This window comes from Emydura macquarii, unplaced genomic scaffold, assembly GCF_026122565.2.
Source record: "Emydura macquarii macquarii isolate MOO-44397 ecotype Brisbane River unplaced genomic scaffold, CSIRO-AGI_Emac_v2 contig_1043, whole genome shotgun sequence".
NCBI classification, from domain to species: domain Eukaryota; kingdom Metazoa; phylum Chordata; order Testudines; family Chelidae; genus Emydura; species Emydura macquarii.
In genome coordinates, this window is record NW_027131180.1 from 16,610,266 (window position 1) to 16,633,551 (window position 23,286).

General features: G+C 40.5%; 1 long non-coding RNA gene across 1 annotated transcript; it reads right to left on the minus strand.

Moving 5' to 3' along the window:
- Nucleotides 1–1,533: 1,533 nt before the first annotated feature.
- Nucleotides 1,534–22,194, minus strand: LOC137151018 (uncharacterized). The gene is made up of 3 exons (XR_010919141.1): nt 22,094–22,194; nt 6,130–6,249; nt 1,534–1,739 (listed from the first exon to the last, which is right to left on the minus strand). It is a non-coding gene; the product is annotated as an uncharacterized lncRNA (long non-coding RNA).
- Nucleotides 22,195–23,286: the final 1,092 nt, after the last annotated feature.

The following is a 23,286-nucleotide window of genomic DNA, read 5'->3' on the forward strand; positions in this document are numbered from 1 at the left end:
CTGTAGAAATGAAGGTAAATGTGCAGCCTAAACTTTTAATAGGAAGTTCTGGTGCCCAATAGTTGAAAGTGCTGTATAGTACCTTAATCAGTGCTCGTTATGTCATGTAGCTAAAGCCAATATTCTCATTTTCAGATTGGAAAAACTGACCGGGAGATGTTATGGCTAGAATTAGGGGGCTAAGTTCATTATTTGAATGCTAGAGTAAATGGCCTAATTTTCAGAGGCGCTAAGTACTCACAGCTCTCCTGGGCTCCATTAGGAGCTGCAGAAACTCAATGCCTCTGAAAATCAACCCCCAATTGTCAGTGCCTGAACATGAATTTAGGGGCTCAGCTGTCGACAATCAAGTTTGAAAGCTATTTGCCAAGATTAGAATTTCAGGGTTACCTTAACCCTGGTTCATGGTGAGGGTCATGGGTTTAGGTTCCAGTCCTAGGTGTTACTATATTTCATAATGTTTTTTGTGTCTGTGTTATAGTTATTGGTGCTGTGTTCACTCCTATAAAGCCATCTGTGATGGCTAGAAGCTGCTGTCTGAGTACAGATATGTAATAATGGTGTTAATACTGTAAGTGACATGGTCAGTGGTTACTGTGTAAATGTGGTAGTTTATGGGAATTCCCTATAGGACTAGAGAGCTAATTTAATAGGGACTGTGGGATGAGCCAACAGGAAAGCAATGCAATAGATGTAGGTAAGGACCCCCCAGCAGTTTGGCAAGTAATTGACTTCAAGAGTCCTGCCTTCAAAGAAGATGCAAACTTGTTTTGCCAAGCTAGGAGTCTGGAAATCAAAAACACTAAAGAGTTGAGTGCTTCTGCTGTGGGGGGCAGGAGAGAGAAGAGAAGCATCCTCATTAGTCAGAAGTTTCTGGGGAGACAGGCTGTCAAAGACGCTTTGTGGAGGGAGTCAAAAGGAGGTGGGCCTTGCCAGATTCAGGGAATGCATGCAGTCTGTTGTTGGATGATTTATTTTCAATGCTTTTGTTCTAAATGCTTTGCTTTAAAGAGGTTGTCTGGTTTCTGTATTAATTGCTGTCATTGCTCTCAGGGAACAGAATTGCAAGGTTTTAGTCTAAGCCAAGCCTGCTAAGGTAATCATTGTTACTACCAGAGGACCACCACCCAGAGCCTGATCTACAGGGGAGGGCTGTGTGATTCCACCTGGAGCCAGGTGATTGTAAGAGGCCCAAAACCTGAAGGGGTGCACTTGGCAAGATCAGAAGGTGTCAGTGGTGCAGATCCTCCAGTAACTGACCACATCCTGTCTCTGCTTATTGTGCCCTTAATTCCTCCCCTTGGGTTATTTGAAGTTCCATTCAAAGATTTCTTCAGTGTGTTTACAAACACTAACTCAAACAATTAGTACTTTCAGGAGGAAGTAGATCTTTGGGGAGGAAACTAGAGAGTGTATATATTACAGAATCCAAGATAAATTATAGGGACTAAAGCTCTAGGGAGAGCTATCAAATAGTTACTGTTTCATATACTGCATACTGTGTAATAACGAAAGGATTCCATGCTTGTGAAACTAAACTGGCGATTTATTAAGAGAACTATTTACAGAGATGCTGCAATTGCAGCTAGCATTCTAGCTATCAGAACGCTGGCTAGTTTCCTCATGCCTCCTCCAATCTCTTCACTCCTGCAAACTGTTCTCTGCCCTCCAAGTTCCATGCTGAGTGCTAGTGTGATGCTCCTTCTAAAGGCTGGAAGATTCAGCAGCATAAGGAGTTCCTAAATTCAAAAGGGAAGACAGGGATTCTTTTCACCTTTTATCTGTTTAACATAAGAGGATTCAACTCTAATAGATACTTTGGAAATGTTCTTTCAGTTCTTGTAAGGTGCCAGTGTTACCATAGCACTGACATCCTGCAGCAAACACAAGCACTTGCACCAGTTGGACTCTCATCTGGGTCACTGTAGGGAGAGAGTAATGAAAAACTTGCATCGTGCTACAACTTGATAGTTGTAGGGACTGATAGCAGATGATTCAGCTACACAGAAACAGTTGGTGTGCCTGCATATTTTCTGTCCTTATTTCATCTTGTTTTTCTCTGTAGGTAGCTAGATCACACTCCTCATCTTGGTATTGGAACTACTTTACAGCCCATTAAACTTGTTTCATGGCTTTTGTTTACATCTTGGCTTAGAATGCTTGGACTAAAGCATAACTTAATGCCCAACATAAACAGGGACATGTCAAGTCTGATGTAACTTCCTAGCAGAACCATTAATCCCCATGAAGCATTAAAACAGCTTTTTACAGATAAATATAAATTCACCAGTACCGCACAACTTCATTTTTATTCTACAGTTCAGCCACCTCTCGTCCTCTGACACGCTGATAGTTATGAAAATTGGTTTATTTTCATTAAATGCTTGCCAAAATTCTTGCATTGCTGTATTTGACTAGAAGCTTTCTCACAAAACTCTAGTTCAGTCCCTGTAGTTATACTCTACAGTATACAAGGCCTGAGTGTAGCATGGATTACTGTTCTCTAGTGAACAGAATAAAATCCAATACAGAAGAGCCAAAGCAGGACATATTAGTGCATACACTGAGCCCAAAGATCCTTTCACCACAAGATGGACCTCAGTGGAAGGTTTCAGGACTAACGTCAAAATATGAAAGGTAGACCTGAACCAGCACCGCAATCTCTGGCATGTTTGAAATCCAGATCCAAATGTCACAGCTGAAAGCCTCACTCTACCTCCCAGGCCAGATGTTCAAAAATGTTTTTCACCAGCCCTTGCAGAAAGCAATAGATAGGAGTTGCTGGGGGTGAGGTGCTCTTGAAAAATCTAGCCATCAGTGGTTCTTCTTTACCCAATGGCATAATTCCCTGATGTCATTAGCTAGCTACTTGAGTACTGACAGCATAATCATCAATGCTCTCCAACCGAAGCCAGCACAGCAGCTGCACAAGCAATTTAAGCAGGCTACTGCAGCAGTTGGGGAGGATAAAATGAGGCCCAGCCAGGACCACACTGCTGATCCTGCATTTCCCCACCCCAGAACTATAAAGGATCTCTCCTCTATGGGGGGATAATACCCTCCTGGTGCCTTCCCCCACTCCTCCATTTGGCCTTGGGGAAAGAAACTGCAGGGAGGAGCCAGCCAGACACTGAAGCTGGCACAACAGCTGCAGAAGCAGCTAACAGAAAGTTTCAGAGACTGATGTCAGTTGTTTTCTAGAGTTTTGGCAGTTTCTCCTCGTTGCTGATTGCTCCACCTATCCCTTCCTCTTTCAGTCTCTTTGCCTTAGCTTCATTTCACCTGCCCCTTCCGTGCTCCCCTACTCCACTCCCTGTTTCCTTTTGGTTTGGGTCATCCCCTCTTTACAAAGTCTCACCCACATATATAGTGGCACTTAGCGGATGTTTGCGGGCCATCACTGTGCTTATACATTGTGTCTCCTTCTCTGCCCCTTTGTAAGCTCTACGGAGCAGGAACTATTTATTACTCAGTTTGAGCAGGGTTTAGTGCCATGGGACACCTGTTCTTGGCTGGTCCCAGTAATAATTAATATGACTTGTCAACGTCTCATGGAAAAGGGGATTTTTCTGTACCATTCACAAGTCTGGAACTATTATTTGTCTGTCTCCAAGTTACAGAAGAGGCTTACATTGGCAACTCATGGAGTATTTATAAATATGTAGAAGAAAAAAGCTGAAGAAATATCAAATTGGACTTAATTTCCTCAGCATTTTAAAATAAAATGCACACTTTTTGGCAAGCTTATTCAGAGTTCACATAAACATTGGAACACCCCTTACATGGTGTCATGGAATTGTGACCTTTCAGAAAAAAAAAGTGCATTTATAATCTAATTCCTTCCTGCTAGAGCAGGCAGGACCATATAACCCATTTAATAATAGCTGTATGTTTAGTGATTTTAATTTTTTAAAAGTGCCCTTTAAAAAAAAAAAAAAAAAAAAAAGTCACCACATGGAACCTATTTGCTCTAAAACCAGGATGACCAAAAACAAACAGACAAAAAAAACCCTGAATGTTGGCTCTCTGTTTTTCTCACTTTTCTATAGAAGTGTTACTATGAGATTCTCTAACCTGCAGGGGCAAATCATTCATACTTTACTCATGCATGTAGGTCCATTGCCGTCAGCATGACTACTTATGTGCGCAAGGCGAAGGATTTGACCTGAGGCAGTTGTGACAGACTGACAATGTATTCAAATATCTGAATGTAATTTTAAGTTCAAACTTACTACTGAATTAAGGTTAATATCTTTGAGGTATAGAGTATTAGACATGAACATATTTTTAATATATTATATGAGATTGCATGGAACCTCTTTAGCAGAAGACAAGATGAAGGCAATCTCTGGAAGACATTAGGGACCTCAAAGGGCTTTTTTGAACAATACATGTGAAGTGGATTTTCTAGAAAGTACCATGAAGTGAGAGGAATGCAAATTCTCCCCTACCAAGCCAACTGAGGGGGCCCATTGTGTACTTATTACCTGCTTCTGAAAACTCTAGATCAAAGAAGCTGATCCATACAAAGGCTGGACTAAATTTGTTGTGTGCTTGGTCTGATCTGAAGCTGTAATGAACTTGTAACCGCACAGAATCGCGTGGGGTGGAGTTTTGAAGGACTGATCCTGCCAGACTTAGGAGTGGGGGGTTCCGGGTGAACTTAGTGTAGCATGCATATAGGTTTTTATTGTTCTCTCTGTAGTGCTTTTTTACTGTAAGACTAAAGTAGGCTTGTTTAGAAAGAGCTGGGTGATATCTGTTGACAATCACTGTTATTCTCTGAAGAGAAAGCAAGCAAGTGTCCTTGGGCAACTGGTCTGTGCTGGGAAATACACAGTGAAGACAGGGAACTGTGCAACCTGGGAATACCCTGGTCAGAAAGGAGAGCGACACAGGTCTTAACCCAGAAAGGCAATGACTAGGGAGCTGGAAGCCAAAAGCAGGTGCCCTTGCTGAACCACTGAGGGGGAAATACAGCTGCAGTTGTCCTGGGATAGTAGATATTTTATAAATTGGAGGGGTGGAGGTGGAGAAGAAGAGAGGTTAAGACCCAAATCTACAAAGGGACTCAGGCTTTGTGGATTCCACTGGGTGGTTAGGAACCTAAAAGTTAGGCATAACAACACCTGAGTTAAGTGCACAGTACAATGCCTGGGGAAAGATAGGTGCTTAAGAATAAGTTCCACAAAAGCCAGCCCACTAAGCAGCGATCTACCTAAGACAGCCAGTCGCACATGCTGAAGAGAGGGATGTGTCCAAAGCCCCATCCCTCTGAGAGTTAGGCACCCTATGCCTGGGCTGGAAGATGATGTCGATCTCTGCTTGGGATCCACAGATAGGAGCCCTGTTTTGGGATGAGGAGCCTGAACTGTTTCTTGCAAGAATGATGGTGGCACACACCTAGCTCCACATGTGATGGGGGAAGAAGGGAAGGGCTCCCTTAATTCCTTTAGCCCAGTGGTTAGGCTATTCACCTGTGATGTGGGATACTCTGGTTTAAATTCCCCCTCCGCCTGATGGGGAGAAAAGATTTGACCATGGTCTTCCTGGGAGAGTGCCCTAGATTGTACAGTCACTCTCCCTCTTTTGGCCAAAAAGAAATTCTAGACAGTGGAATAGCTTCAGACAGGAGAGATGGAGAACTACTTTAGAATATCCTATAGTCCAGTGCGTAGGGCACACTCTTATATAAAAGAGAGTGTCCCATGGGGTGTTAGTGCAGGATAGCTATTTAGTGGTAGCTGTTTCCCACTAATTATTCCAGGTTTTGTAGACGAACACTTAGAGCTGAAGTCAGTGAAAGTCAAGTGGACTCTCACTTCCATATGCCTAAAGTGTCATCTGAAACCTCTCTGAGATCTGTAAAGATTGGCTTAGTGTTATTTGGCTGGCAGAGTTTAAGTTGACCTCTGAATGAACATCTGTACCCCAATGGGGCTGTCTGCAGATTAGTAGTGTCATGTGCAACACTAGTTGTGGGTGGTGTGCAAAATGTGGGACAATAGATTCTAAATATCCTGTTCACCCGAGCACTTGTGTGGTCCGTCTCAGTGGCAGCCTGTTCACGCGTCCCTATGTATGGTTCCTGTCGTCGGAGTGAAGATTGAGGAAAGAAGATGGACTTACCTGATAGTTAGAGTTTGTAGCTGTCCACTTGAATCCCAGTACCTGTTCCTGGTGTGTGTGATCCTGATCCTTGGTCCTAATCCCATCTGTCATCGTCGTTCCTTCGGTGTTGGCCCCTCTCTGTGAGTGTAAGCCCATACTTGTGGATTTTATATGGGACTAGGCTTCAAGCCTAAATACCTAAGTATTGGTGGTTCTATTATCCTTTGTAAATAAACCCTTTCCTATTTGATCTTAAAATTGTCTGTGTTCCCTGGGCGAGCAATTGATAGATGCTGTAGGCTTTGGGACGAACTGGAGGGTCCAGCTAAATATAAATTTAAGCTGTTTGAATTACCTTGGGTTTCGGTCTCAACTAACCCTTGGGACTTCTGGTAACAAAGGGCTCATCTACATGAACATTTGGTTTGTGACAAACTGGGATGTAAATTTACCACACATGAGTCAGCCCTGCACCAACTGTCTGGGTTGCTCCAGCTGATGTGCACTAACAATTGCTTAGTGTGCTTTGATCTTGTCCCATTTCAAAGCAGGGTAGATCAAAGCATGCCAAGGAATTGTTCATGCGCATCAGCTGAGTCCACCAAGACAGTTCATGCACTAGCCCACTTGTGCAGGGTAGGTTTACACCCCCAGTTTGTTGTGAACTAACTGTTCATGTAGACAAGCCCTAAATCATTTTTGAAAGTGGGGTTTTAGGAGCTTTTGGATGTTTTATCAAATCTATAAATCACTTCTAAAAAATCATATTAACTGAATGGCTTCCTCGGAGCAGGAAAACTTTAACAATTGGGCAGAAACAAATAGGACATTAATACATATGAATCATGGAATAACTGGCCCCATATAATTAATTATGATAGAATGTCTAAGATTTTCCTGGAAAAGGCATAAACTTATGTTTGACAGAGATTTGTCAGGAGATGTACTTCAGCAAATAGGAGCTATTGCCTAAGCATATTGAACGGGTGTATTTCTAATGGGGTAGATCAATTCTGGGCCCTATGCTATTTAACATTTTTATCAATAACCTGGAAGAAAACAAAATCATCACTGATAAAGCTTACAGATAGCACAAAAATTGGTGGAGGGGTAGATAATGAAGAGGACACTTCACTGACACAGAGTGATCTGGATCACTTGGTAAGCTGGTCTCAAGCAAACAATGTGTGTTTTAATATGGCTAGGTATAAATGTATACATCTAGGCCATGTCTACACTAGAGAGCTTACAGTGGCACAGCTACATTGGTACAGCTGTGCTGCTGTAATCTCTCTCACGTAGCAGCTGTATGCTGATGGGAGAAAGCTCTCCTGTCAACAGAATTAAACCATCCCCAAGGAGTGGCGGTAGCTATGTCAGCAGACATAGCACTGTCCACACCGGTGCTTATGTCAGTGTAACTTATTCCAGAGGGGTAGCCGTGTTAGTCTGTATACAGCAAAAACAACTTGAGTTCTGTAGCGCTTTAAAGACTAACAATTTTAATTTCAGCAGGCATAAGCTTTCGTGAGTCTCAGTTCACTTCCAACTAACTTTCTACCAACTGCATCTGAGGAAGTGAGCTGAGGCTCACGAAAGCTTATGCCTGCTGAAATTAAAATTGTTAGTCTTTAAAGTGCTACAGAACTCAAGTTGTTTTTTTGTTTTGTTTTTTAGTGTAACTTACGTGGCTCAAAAGTGGTAGTGTAGACATAACCAAAGGAAAAAAGAATGCAGGCCATACTTACAGGATGGGTGCCTATCCTGGGAAGCAGTGATTCTGAAAAAACTGGGGGGTGGAAAATCAATTGAACATGAGCTTCCACTGCAATTCTATGGCCAAATCCTTGGCTGCATGAATGAGAATCTTGAGTAGGAGAAGAGAGGTTATTTTACCTCTGTATTTGGCACTGGTGCGACTGTTACTGGAATACTGTGTCCAGTTCTGGTACCCACAATTCAAGAAGGATGTTGATAAAGTGGAGAGGGTTTAAAGAAGAGTCCAAGAATGATTAAAAGATTAGAAAAATTTTCCTTACAATGATAAACTAAATAGACTGAGCTTCTTGAGTCTAACCAAAAAAAAAAAAAGGTTAAGGAATGACTTGATTACATTATATAAGTACCTACATGGGGAACAAATATTTAATAATGGGCTCTTCTAGCAGAGAAAGAATCCGGTGGCTGGAAGTTGAATGAGACAAATTCAGATTGGAAATAAGGTGTAAAATTCTTAATAGTGAGAGTGCTTAACCAGTGGAACAACTTCCAAGAGTTGTGGTAGATTTTTCATCAGTGGCAATTTTTAAAATCAAGATTGGAGGTTTTTCTGAAAGATCTGCTCTAGAAATTATTTTGGGGAAGTTCTATGACCTGTATTACACAGGAGGTCAGAGTAGATGATCACAATCATCCCGTTCTGGTCTTGGAATCTATTAATCATATTAGCCTTTGAGACAGAGATGCACAAGGAATGTGGTTGTCTCTAGGGGCTGTTATTTCTTTGCAATACGGTAGGTTAAGACATAATGGGCTTGTTTCAAGAAGGCGATGTAAATTTTGCATGTGCAGAAAAACTAAGAATTGTGTGCTAAGAGGTACAGTGACTGGAAAATCTAAAAGTGTCTCACCATTGCCTTGTGTTTCTGCTGTCTGTTGTATCTATGTGTTGTCTCTAAGTTAGCTTGTAACCTCTTTTGGGCAGAGGACAACTCTTTGCTCTACAGTGCCCAGAACAATGGGGACCTGGTTTCTAGGTGCTACCACAGTATTAATAAATAAATAATAATACACAGGCTACCACAAATGGAATTATATGCATACAACACTTTCACAATCACACAATTTGTAAATACACCCGGGCGTTTATACACTTGAACCATTTGCTTACCCACTCACGAAATGAGAGGAGAGTGCTGGAGTTACAAAGACAAACTGAAGGCAATGTTAATTTAGCCAGGTAATTTTAAACAAATAAAAGCCTTACTATGTATTTAAGTAAGGTTGAACTGAAATATGAAAATACACTGGTTTTAGCTATTGAGAGAATGAAAAGGATGGTTGAAAAGGAATTACAAGGTCCCATAAGAGAAATGTGGCCCTCTCTTGTTCCCATTGACCTCAGTGGAAGGAGGATGGGGCCCAGGGAGGGTAGCTCATTGACCTCATATGGCTAGAGAGTGATTTTATGGCAGAGTTGTTCAAAAGCAGGCATCTTCATTGGCAGCCAAGAACATAGTTTATAGAAGTGTGAATTTGCTGATGGTCTTGTGTAGTCACCGGTGTGTCCCAAACCTTACTGAACTTTGGCACACAATCCGTCTTAACCTTGCAGAAAAAATTAGTCCTATGTACCGGAACATTTCAGGGAAACAACTGTAATCATTTTCTGGGCCACAGCTCTATAGTTCAGGTTAAGTCAGGGGTGTCAAACTCATTTGCTATGGCGGGCCAGATTTAAATGAAACGTACTTCAAGTGGGCCATACATACCATAAATCGAAATACTAGGCACAACCATTTTTATGTAGTATTGTATTTTATTTGCTAGATATCCGCGATATAAAAACTGCAGTAAATTCACTTCCACAACTCCTACTATTTTACGATTAAAAGAATCGATCAATGATGAAGAATTATAGTACTGCACAATGCTCCAAGACCACACTGTACCTCTCCCGTCTTTTGAAGTGCTGCCGCCAGAGTACCCAGATCTCATTGTACTCTCTGGCGGCAGCGCGTGCTGCTGCGACATCTCACGGCAGCGTGCGACTCCACCAGAGAGTACAACACCACGAGATGTCGTGGCAGCACACGCTGCCACCAGAGGGCCAAACCAAAAAGGTTGGTGGGCCGTAGCTGGCCTGCGGGCCGGATGTTTGACACCCCTGGGTTAAGTGAAAAACCTCAGATTAGAAATTGAGGCCCAGATCTTCAAAGGTATCTAGATATCTTTGAGCAGCTAGGCTTCCACCTCTTTGTTATGTATGAAAAAGCAGCATAATCTTCCCCCAAAAATCACAGCCATTACCCCGAGTATAGAATTAGTTTTCTGAGACTCCAAGTAAATCTGTTAGAATGATTTTTTTTTTAAATGGCTCCTTTAAGAAAGTTAGCACCCTGTGTCAGACCTTTTTGTTGTTGTTGTTGTTTTGTTCAAATAATCTTAACTGAAGAATGCAAACTCTTCAAACTTCCTATTTAGGTAACACTTATGTGTTGGCTGCATTTAAAAGAAGCTTTTTTCAGGATTAATAGTCACTTTTTAACCATTATTCTTTATAATTGAAAGTGTTTTCTTCAGCCACTGTTGAATAATATTCTATCTCAAGGATGGATGGATAAGGAGAAAAAAAGAAAAAAAAAAGAAAAACTAATGTGTCTTTAAAAAAATCAATTTAATCTTATCTGGGACCACAAATACTAAAATGCCCTACTAAGCATAAATCAAACTTATTGCATGTTGTCACAACAGGGAGAGTTAACAACTCTGACTTTCCTGAATATGTTCCCGTGCTTATATTTGGATAATCTCACCATCCTTGTAATGTATTTTATGCTAAATTTCTATTACGTACTTTCAGCATAACTCCATCTTAATGTAATTTTAGGGACCTCAGTTTTTGAAACAACATTGCCCTAGGGGATCTATAGAAAGAGCCAAAAGCAAGTTAGTTAAAAGATATCCAAAACACATTTTCATTGCCAGAGATTTCTTGTGTCTTTGGTTAAAACAGGGGGGTGGGAGGGTGGGGAGGTAGGCTGTTATGTAAGACATTCACCATTGCTACTAGTCTCTTCCAAAGTAGCACACTAAGTGTATGTCTACACTTCAGTTAGACACCTGGGGCTGGAGTTGACTCAGGCTTGCAGGGCTTGGGCTAAAGAGATGTAGATGTTTGGCTTGGGCTCAGGCAGCCTGAGCTCTGGGACTCTTCCACCTCGCAGGGCCCTAGAGCCCAGGCTCGATCATCTACACTGCAGTTAAACAACCCCTTAGCCTGAGTCCTGTGAGCTTGAGTCAGCTGGCACGGGCCAGCTGCAGGGGTCTAATGGCAGTGTAGACATACCATAAGGGAAGGCAGTCACAGAACAGCAAAACATGTAATGTGAAGAGTTCTCATTAACCCATTCATTTCAGCATTACATCTCTGCAGATTTATTAGAAGCGAAGTACGTTACATTAACTCTTTACAACCGTGTTGAAACACACTTGTTTTGTCAATGCAATGTAAAGCAAACCCAATTTTTTGTCCTGCATTTAAATAGGAATTGCAGTCCCAGAATCTTGCATCAGCATGTTATCAAGATAGCAACTTCCTATTTGAGTTTTAGTTAATTTTTTTTTTTTACAGTGAGTGTCTCACCATCTTTCTTCAGTACCCTAACTCTTCTTTATGATTCAAATCTTTTACATTAATGGGGAAAGGCACTGTAAATGTTCCATATCAGAAGACAGTTAAGACAAGACATAGGGACTTTTTAAATTTAAAAAATATGTTGGACTTATTTTCAAATGTTAGTCTACCCATCAGTTTAGGGTGTCTCCTGTGTAGCATTTCGATTTATCTGAAACAATGATCCCTACTGTTTCCAGGGACTACAAATCATACTTTTTTTTTTTTTTTTTTAAATTTAAAGTAATCAATATCCTTTAAAATATATCCCTTATTTTCTAATTTTTCTACAGTCCAGGAACAATCACACTGAATCAGTTTCCTGATTACTTTGCCAAGGAAATCCACTTCACTGCTAAGCCAAAATGCTTTTGTTTAGCATGACTGTTAGCAGGAACAGTTGAAATCAGAGAGTCCCTTTGTCTCCCCAAATCTGTCAAATTGCTAGAGACAGAAGGTTTCTTTATTTTAAATGCTACATTCTTATCCTAACACCAGATAAGCTTTAGTTTTTAGGCCACAATATGAAAATTTTGAGACCTTGTTTCTGTTCTGACTTTTGCAACTGATTTCCTATTTTACAGATTCCCCTGAGGTCCCTTCTTATTTAATTTAAAAGCAGCTCTGGAAAAGATGTGTAGCTGCTGATCAAAAATAGTCTTTCATCATGCAAGGCATTCCAGTGCTCTAAGAACTCCCAAACCTTCCTCCATGGGTGGTTTCCAGGATCAGCCGTCTCATTTTTCAGTGTGTGCTTAACACTGGAAGGTTCTACAGTCCAAAGATAGAGATTATCCTGAGCCCTTCAGCCTTGGGATGATGAGGGAGAGTCTTTTGGGTGAAAGGCCAGGTTAGAAACCTTAAAAGAGCTTGTTAATCAGACTGTGCAGCTTTGGCAAACAGTTTAGTACAGCAGCTCCAGCATTCTGGTAATTATAAGTGTACTTTCCTAATTCAAATGGTGGACTGATTTAGGAAATGAAATTGGATTCAGTGAATATAAAACAAAATTTCTTGCACCCATGCCCATTCCACATCTGCTGAGAGGACAGCTAAGATATGGCTTTCTATAGAAAGTTAGAGGAAAAATATTCTTCTGAATAAAAGCTTTGTTGCTTAACAAAGGATGATAAGTGGAGAGTGATTATGGCAGGAGGAGATTGCAGGAGGAGTCCCCGGGGTAGACCAGATTGGAGAAAATAGAGGGGTTGAGAAAGGTCCTACCCTTTCAAAGTGATCAGATAATCTATCCTTAAGGTGAGGTTTGAGGTCCTATAAGTGGAAAGCTTTAATTTTTTGAATTGCAAAGTCTGTCAAATTATTGACTGACCCTTCCCCCCCCCCCCCCAATAATTTCCTGCCACTGTGAAAATTTAAATAGCAAAAACATTTTAAAAAGTGCTTCAAATCAATAATTTTGCACAACTGTGAAAATGTAGATAAAAAATTAAAAATGCATAAAACTGAACAATATTATCCACCAAAATTAGAAAAAAATTAAAAGTAGACTTGGCAGAACTCAAAGTGCCATCTTTGAATATAAAAAGGCTAAATTATGTCATTAAAAGGAAAAAAGCCCTAGCAAAACTTAAAAAAAACCTACTCTCAGACTATTCTACTGCAAGAAACTAAGGAGGGGCAACTTTATGGGCATCAGAATGATTGCTTTCAGTAGATTTTTACTGCTGAAGCATGACAAAGATTTTAGCAAAAATATTAGCTAGCCAATTGCAGTTCATGATTTCAGATTATATAAATCCATCTCAAACTAGAATTACATTAAGGATAGACAAATGTCAGACTGTATTTGGGGAGAACTTGGAATCATCCGTAATGCCAGATAAAAAAAAAATCTATTTCTTCTGTTATCACTTGACACACATAAAGCTTTTGATACAATAGAGTGGAGCTTTCTGTGTCAAGTCCTGTCCCATATGGACTACGGTCCTCAGCTCCTTAAATAGAAAACTGCTCTCTGCACCAGCCCAAGGGCAGTTGTGAGAGTTAATGGGGTTAAATCTCCCATTTGAATTCCACAAAGGAGCTGGGAAGGTATGTCCACTGTCTCCTACACTGTTTGCACTGGCCAGGGAGCCTTTTATACAGGGTTAGAAGCAATGAATCTTTCACAGAAATAAAGCTTGCAGGAACACATCAGAAAACAGTGTTATAAGCAGATGATGTAATATTTTTTTAATCTAAACCAAATATTTTCTTAAAATTAATATCTAAAGAAATGCATGACTTTAGGAAAGCATCTGAACTCAGAGTAAATTATGCCAAATCTGAAATGCTAGCTATAAATTTGCCAGACTCTGATAATTCATCCCTCCAGAAAACACTAGGTACATATGGGCAACAAATTTTATAAGATACCTGGGCATTCAAATCTCAAACCACCAAGAAAAGCTCTATGATTTAAACGCCAAACCACTACTTCAGCAAATGAAAAAAGATTTGGAGTGCTGGAGGAAATATGCAATTTCTCGGTTGGGAAGATAAAATCCTGGCAGGAATACAAAGGATGTTAGAATTTATATGGAATAAGAACAACCCAAGAGTGAGTACAGATACTATGTACACTCATTAAACAGGGTGAACGGGCTGTTCCAAATATTCTATGGTATTATCAAGACAGCTAGCTCTAAGCAATAGTGGTTTGGTGATGCGCTCTCTCAACCAAACAATGGGTCTTTATTGAAAAGAAAGTTGTGGCAGCATAATCACTAGGCTACCATGGATTAATAACAAAATTTACACTCTCCAGAAACTTATACACATCCTTTAACAAAGGCTAATCCATGAGTTTGGGATAGCACTAGCTACAAGAGAAATTCTTTTTCCTTGCCAATGATACCCCTTGTAAATATTCCAGATCTGAACTCAAATCACTTTAAGGACTGGGAAAGCCCTGAAATATTCATGATTGGCCAGCTATTCAGTAAAGAAACTAACTTATTTAGAGATCAATACTAACTTTTACTGGCCCTATTTCCCATTGTATCCGAACCTTCAAGTTAGACATTACATTTCTCAGCTTTCTAGAAAAAGCTTTAATAGAAGTGATGGTATCTGGTCAATTAGGAAACAAACTAATTTATATCAATCTTTTCAGACAACTTTCCAAAAAACAAAAAAACACACATCTCCCAAGCTCCCACCCCCCAAATTTCATATATGATATGCTAGGAAAAGGATCTGGGTAGACAAATTACCTCAGAGGAAAGGGAAAGAAGACCAGCAACTTCAGTCTGTAGCATGATTTCTTTAAAATACTATTTCAATGGTACCTCATACTAGTCAGGTTTATATATAAAAGAGACAGAGAGAGAGGGGATAAGTATTGGAGAATTTTTTTTTGACAGGAGATTTTATGCATATATGGAGGATATGTCCAGTCAGAGAGACTTGGGATGCAATTTATAACCAAATATCACAAACTGTTGATTATTTATTACCAAATGGTAATCCTCCTGGGACTTCCTAGTAGAAATGGTCATACAGAAGGTGTCACGTTGGCTGGATAAGGGGGGCGCTTGAGGTGTATTCAGGAGCTCTGATTACTCCCTTCTACACCAATCTCGCGTTGGGGGTGTCACGCTGGTTGGATTTGGGGGGGAGGTGCATTTATTATATTATTTAACATCAATAGGTTAAAATCATAGTGATTCGTGTAAGATATGCCATGTCAGGTGCTGTTAGAAAGGCCGTAATGTGCTGAGTAAGATGATAATGTTTCTGTTCATGTGTTATATGTGTAGTGGAAGTTATGGATATGTTTGATATATCTGTATTTCAAATTGTGCTGTCTGGGTCACACCCAAGACAGGATGACTGCAGAACAAAAGCCTGCTTGATGGCCCATTAAGAAATTCACAGATGCAAGGGGACTGGGGGTGGGGAGAGAGAGAAGCCAGGAATATACCTGATGAGTCACCAGGACTTGCTTATGTGACTCTGGACTCCATTTTGGTTCCTGTAAAATTCCACAAGCAGCATGGAAAGGGCCAGAGGACATAAAAGGCAGAGGCCTGGGATCCATTTTGTCTTCAATCCTGTTCAGCTTTCAGCCACCTATCTACCTCTGGACCAATTCATCTGCAACTGAAGCTGTGAAACAAAGGACAGAGACCCATCCAGGTACTGGATGTAAACCAGAGGGACTATACAAGCCTGCAAATTCCACAGTTCTTCTAGAAACCCGATATATATGGACTTTCAAATCATTTGTATATATCTGATTGCTTTAATCCCTTAACATTTCTCTTATAGTTTGTTTCTTTCTTTTTATAATAAGCCTTTAGTTTTAGTTACTAAAGGATTGTCTGGCAGCATGGTATTTTGGGTAAGATCCAAACTTATATTGATCTGGTACTGTGGCTGACCCTTTGGGGTCAGAGGGAGCCTTTTTAGTAGAGAGCATAGAGTTTAAATAACTGGTCTCTTTACTGGACCTAGTGGCTGATTGGGGGCCGGAGAATGAAATGCAGTAAAGGGGGCTGTGTGTATTTGTGTACTGGCTTCTTGATAACCAGTTTGGGGAATCAGAAGCACAATTTGTAGCTGGTTGGGAAGTCTGACTTCAGTGTCACCCACCAGTGCTGGGAGAATCTGCTCTCCTTTTACAGCCTGCCCTGACCTTGGCATTTTCAGGTGGCTGCCCTAGGCACGGACAGGTCACAGAAGGAAATTAAGAATTTGTCTCATCTGCTAGTAGCTGCTAAGCTAATGATAACCTCTCACTGGAAAAAAGAAAAAAAAAGTCCAAACCTAGAGGAATGGTTAAAAACAAACAAACAAAAAAAAAAAAAACCCCAAAAACAAAAACATACCTAGCAAAATACACAGAGGACAAATAGATACTTAGATATTTGGTGATTCAGTACTCCAACAAAGTACATTCGTCTACAAGATATTCAGCACACCTGGCCAATGTTTTGAATATCAATATTTGATGACACACCTGGTCTGTTAAATACATGCAATCGGAGATTTCACTCAAAAAATCACTAGCAATGACATGCCATGGATGTTTTAATGGTGCTCATTCTGTAATATGGCAACACCCTGTTAAACAGATCTGATGACTATATTTCTGTAGAATGCCTCTTTAAACAAAAGCTCACTGTTGTAATGATGTTTTGTTTCTGGTATTTACACGGCAAGGATTTGTAAACCAGTTAATACTTCCTAAATAAATAGTCAAAAGCTTTGTTTCTTAGAGTTTTCAATTTACTATTCATTATAGTGTGGTCCAGTGCACTGGACTTTTAGTCGGGAGAGCTGGGTGCTATACCTAGCTCTAGTACTTGCCTGCGGTGTAACCTTGTACAAGTCACTTTTCGCCTTTCTCTGCCTTCGTTCCCATCCCATTCTGTCCACTTTAAAATGTAAACTCTATTTGCAGAGCACCTAACACTATGAAGCCCCAATCTTAGTCTGGTATTCAAATACTACTGTAATATAAATAATAGATCATCAGGTTTTCAACTTCATTATTGCAGACAAAATATATACACCATAGATTTGAGTGACCAAAAACCTTCACCCAAAACTCTCATTTCACCAAAAATGTCACTGATATGAGACAGGTGTATCACTTAGTTGGCAGTCATTGCAGAACTAATCAGCCCTCATAGCTGGCCTCCACTTCAAAAGGTTTACATGGAGAGTCTTGAGATTAGCTATTTTTAAATCAAGTAACGGTGTTGTTTTCTGAGAAGAACATGGAACAGCATGCCAATAAATGCTGTATATGACATAAGTAATTAGAAGCAAATTATGGAGCACATAAGCAAGACAATGACTTGAGGAAAGATGAGAAATGAAGAAATCATTCTTTTGTTTCAAGGAAAGATGAATCCGCTCTAAAAGCCTTATTCATTAGTGCATTCCTTCTCTAATTCGTGCTGGTGAAGTCAACAGGAGTTTCTTAAATAAAGATTACTCACATGAGTAAAGGTTGTTGGCTTCAGCTCTAAATTTATATCATGATGGAGCTCTCTGTTAAAAAAAATAGCGCTCAAGAAAGTTACGGGATATGAAGTGTCGAAGAAGTAAATGAAGTTCTCTGCCTATAGAACAAGCAGAATGCAATCAGCAGCAGTGTAAGCTTCTGCTTGCTACTTCACACCTGAGATAGAGGGACTAGCCCTGAGCTGAGAAGGTATTTAATTCTCCATACCCATTCAATCCTTGGGCTTTCTGCAGAGGCTGTCAGCCAGCCTGCCAATTGTTCTGGGCTTTTTTGTGATATGGCCACCTGTCTTATTCACTAAGAACAGAGATGAGATCCCTGTGTAACAGGAGACTGATCTGAGAGTTAAAGTAATGAAGGCAAAAGGGTAGATTGTGGCCAGCCCTTGAGAGGGATTCAAGGGGATGGTTGTTACTGCAATTCTTGTGCTCCCCTGAGCAGAAGGGCCACTGCTACCTGCTTGAAAGCAGCATAGAGAAGTCAGTACTATGGCTTATAGGATGTTCCAATTGCACCAGTCTCCCTTGTGAGCCAGTGAGACACAATGGGAAGTATTCATCGCTGCAGTGTGGCCTCTTTGTGCCAACTATAAAATCCTTCCTGGGAAAATATTCCTGACAGTAGGGTCCCTCAGCATAACGACCATCAGCTCTGCACCCCAGCTCCCCATTCTACCCAGAAGCCTTCAGTGCATAGCACATTCTAAGGCAGGCAGAAGTGTGACTGATTTGTGTCTATGCCCTGGCTGTTAACCCACGGGATTCTAGAGGTGATGGACAGCCAGGCACAATTTCTAACTTGTGCTGGGGGCTAGTTTAGACCCAGAACTGAGTAGGTACAAGCCACTTCCCATCAATCCCAGTATCAGTGCAGGGAAGAATCTGGCCCCAGGCTTCCCGGAGCTCCGACTGGAGAAGTGAATACTAGCATCACCCCCAACTGTGGGCTGTACTTTAATGAGCCCTTAAATTACAATTTAAAAGACCTGACAAAGAACAAAAGCATGCCCCTGTTATAATACAGCTCTGTCTCTCTCCTCCTCGTTGCTATTTGTATAGTAACCACGGATTTCTAGGTCATCTGCTCATTGTCTAGTTAGTTACACCCACACTTATAGGCAGGCTACAGAAGGATCCTTTGTTGGATAGAATAAAGAAAATGCAATCTCGCTTCATCGCACTTTGTTCTGTTTCATTATTAGTTCAGTTCTCTGTGCAGCTAATTGAACTGAGCACAGCAATAAAAAGCTTAGCGGTTGCACTTGCAATGACCCTATAAAACCCAGTACAAAAAGTTATTAAAAAAGTGTTCTCAAAAATAGGTAAGTTCAAGGCACAGAATTGATGCTGGATCTAATGGGGATATTTGGATTAGAGGTTTTTGCCTCTTCGAGCACCAAAAAAGCAACATATGCCAAGATCTCTGCTAAATTATGTAGCAGAGCTTCACCAAGCAGCGCCATCAGTCACTTAATCCTGTCAGTGTCCTAGACTGCAATATTAGACAGGCAACCGTTGGAGATAGAATATGCTGTGACCATCATTACCAAAAAGTGAACCAGACCCTAGTGGAAATTCCAGGTGAAAAATTTCAATTGGTTCCAACTGGCAACTAAGTTTTGGAATAATGCAATAGGTCTGTTAATCTGGGGATTCTTTAAATGATCAGTTCCTGTAACTATCACCACATTTCTCCTTCATGTCAGTCACCAAATAAACAAAGACCATACAACCGCTTCTCTTCACACCCAAATGTAAACATGCATAATTTGTATTGCAAATGATGAATTTACCAATTCAGCATCAGCAAGATGCTTGCCTAGTCAGGAAACCACATCATCTTTTACTGTAGCTCTTGTCCTTTCTCTCCTCCTATTGTTTGTTGAACTTATTTACATGCCAAGTCCAATGAAACTGTGAGCTCTTTGGGACAGGGACCATGTTCTTCTTTGTTTTCATAGTGCCTAACACAATCACCCTTCATATCTCCAATCCTCATTGAGGACCTTCGATGTTACCATAAATACATACAATAATACTGTTCCTCCACTAGAAAGGTACGGAGACAAGCAGAAACCAAGAGATCTGCTGAGGAGTTCTAATGAAGTCTATTAGAATTTCCTCTTGGGGTCCAAGAGAAATCCATTGAGTATGTACACTCTAAGATGGTGACCTTCAGAGCCTCTGCCTTCTAGATGAAGTGCAAGTTGTTCCTGAGCACACCTAGCTATATTCCAAAATAATAGGTTTCTAGAATAGGTTTCTAGTAATAATAGTTTCTAGGTTTCTATATGTTTATGTAGGTAAATACTGTAGGAGAGTTCTTATTAGAGATAAGCCACAGAGACAGTGCTTGGATCCAGAATAATTTTAGCCTAAAGTTTGAGGTTGGGTCTGAGACTAACTCAGGACTAGGACTCAGTTCAATATCACCAAGGTCACGTGGGAACTGCCTGTGACATATGAGTTCAAGATGATGGGACTCTCCTACGATCAACCATTTTAGTGAAATTGTCACCATCTTCATTGGAATCTGAGCTGGATTCAGAAAATAGGCCTTATCTGGTTTGGGATTCATCCCAGAACCAAAACTGGTGGTGGTCATGGCTCCAAAGATTTAAAAACCAGGCCATATACACTAGTTATGATTGCCATAGTGTTTAATCTTGCATGTTCTTGAGGGGAGCTGTAGGTAGAAATCCACTAGTAGTTGAATTCTAATGACTGATGATATGCGTTATCTCTGAGAAAATATTCTTGGCAGAGGAGTATGTGAGATGAATAGCTTCTGAGAGTGTCCGACACCTGCACAAACTGTTTATTGTAAATATAACCCAATCCCATGAAAATAATCCCTATTCTGTGACAAAAGATTTTAAAAATCCCCATAACCCAAGATATTTTGAACCAGAAAGCATGAAAGTTTTGTGCTGCTTCCTTCTCTTACTGTTCCCTGATAATTGTTTAACACAGTAGCTGTGTAGTAAGTGGAGTGAGGTGATTGGATGTAGATGATATCCAATAGGGATTTCAATGTCCTTTGTTAGATGATAATATAATGACTGGTTAGTGCACTGGACTTCTTATATCAGCATAGGTCCTTTGCAAGTTTTTACTTTCTTGTATTCATGAGAAAGAAGATACCTAAATATCACTTTTCCACAATATTTTGAACAGTGAGTAACAGACATACAAAGAATTTTCAGTCCTTGTATTTTGTTTGTTAATAGGTGTTGCTTTTACATAAAATTGAATGCATTTACTCATGCCATTTGGTAAAAAGGTTCCTCTGGTGTTGTGTAGCAGAGAATAAAAGAACTTTGAAAAATTGGAGAAGATGAGAGGGTTTCAGATTTGTTGCAGTACTGTGGTAATGGATGGGGCCTAAACAAGTAGGATGATTCTCTCTCTCTGAACAGAAAGAGCCATTACTCCCTCTGAAGATAGAAAAATACACATTATAGTCACCACATTGCCTAAGACAACATGTATTTCTATCAGAACTAAGTATCTGCTGCTTTGTATACACTGAATATTTAATTGGAATCCTTTTGCAGGAAGCAGAATTGGCAGAGGGATCAAGCAAATTTGCCAATTATATACATTTTCTTTTCCTTCTCTTCTGTTTCATGCTAAGTGACACATCTAATGCTCCTTAAACTTGGAGAATGAATTTTTAAAAGGCAAAAAGTTTGGATGCAAATTTAACAGCCAAGAGTATTTCTGAGATGCTATATTGTGACTTCAAAATAGTATTTAGCCAAGAGTTAGAGTGACCAACTGTTCCTTGTTTTCTGGATTGGTTCCTTGTTATTAGCATCTGTTCCTTAATTAGGTGCAATATGTTCCTAATTTTTACTCTTGTGGTTGTTAGGTTTAAGATGCAATGCTCAGTGACTGACACCAATTTCCTTTCACTCCCTCACTCTTCTGTGGACTCAATTAACACTGTAAACAGGGAGGGTCCTGTATAACTGCACACACTTCCATTTGGACACTGTCACACTTCACAAAGCGGATATTCCATTGTCACACTACTGCAAGTTACAGATAGTACAGGCAATCACTCATGCCTCCCTTTCCTGGGGCTCAGATGTGGAAAACAGGCCTCCACCATCTATATAGCAGTGTGAAGATGGTGGAGGCTCTGTTGACCTTGCCCAGGTCACCCTACAGTAACCTGGTTATTTTATAATTCCCAGAGCATGGTTCTGACTGAGAGAACTTGGTTTAGTTCTATTGGGCTTCAGTATCCTAAGTGTGACAAATTATAAGGCAGGGGCATCAGACACGTTCTGTGGGAGGTCCAGATTACAATTTGAATAGGGGCTAGCACCATTACTACAAGGTTAGCATAAGATACTACTCCCAACACACCAGAACTCACTGATCTCAATGGGAACTTTGCACAAGGGCTGAAGGTAGCACGTGGCCTTTACATAGTAATTGTAGCTTTTATATGCTGGGCTCTGAGTGGGTGCTCAAATAAAAGGGTGCAAGAAGCCTCTGGGTAGAATATCTCTGGGCACACCAGCACTCCACCCTACTAGCACCCTGTTGGTGCTAATTATGCAAAAAGAGCCAAGGAAGAGCTCTCCTTCCCAATCTCACCTCAGTGCAGATTCCAAAGGGAAATCTTCCACAGGGAGCCTTTCTCACCCAGGCTGTGTGGTGGTTCTGCAACTATGAATAGGGATCTTTCCCTCCTTCTTCATCTCTCATAGAGGACTGGCAGGTGGAGCTTTTAAAAGGGAGGTGACAGAGACAGCTGCTACTCACCAGCTGCCCCAGCAGACTTCAGTAATTCATATATTAAGGCCAGAAGGGACAATTATGATCAGCTAGTCTGACCTCTTGTATAACATAGGTACAGAAGTTCCCCAAAATAATTCAGAGAGAATAGTTTTTAGAAAAAGAGCCAATCTTGAATTAAAAATTGCCAGTGACGAAGAAACCACCACAACAGGTGGTAAATTGTTCCAGTGGTTAATTACCCTCCTTGTCAAAAATTTACACCTTATTTCCAATCTGAATTTGTCTAGCTTCATGTTCATGTTCATTGGATCATGTTATACTGTTCTTGGCTAGATTTAAGAGTCATTATTCAATGTGTGTGTTCCATGGAGATATTTATAGAATGTGATCAAGTCACCCCTTAACTTACTCATTGTTAAGCTAAACAGACTGAGCTTCTTGAATCTACCATGTAACCATTCTTGTGGCTAGTCTCTGAACCCTCTCCAATTTATCAACATGCTTTCTGAATTGTGGGCACCAGAACTGGACAGAATATTCCAATAGTGGTCACACCAGTGCCAAAGAGGTAAAATAACCTCTCTACTCCTTGAGATTCCCCTCTTTATGCATCCCAGGACTGCTTTAGCTCTTCTGGCCACAGCATCACAGTGGGAGCTCATGTTCAGCTGATTATCCACCACGACCCCCAAACCTTTTTCAGTCACTGCTTCGTGGGATAGAGTCCCCCATCCTGTAAGTATGGCCTGCTTTCTTTGTTCCTAGATGTATGCATTTACATTTAGCAGTATTAAAATTCATACCGTTTGCTTATGCCCAGTTTTCCAAGCAATCCAGATCACTTTGTGTCAGTGACCTGTCCTCTTCATATTTACCACTCCCCAAATGTTGTCATCTGCAAACTTTATCAGTCATGATTTTATGTTTTCTTCTAGGTCATTGATAAAAAATGTTAACTAGCATAGGGCCAAGAACTGATCCCTTCAGGACCCCTTTGGAGACACAGCCACTCAATGACAATTTTCCATTCACAATTACAATTTGACACC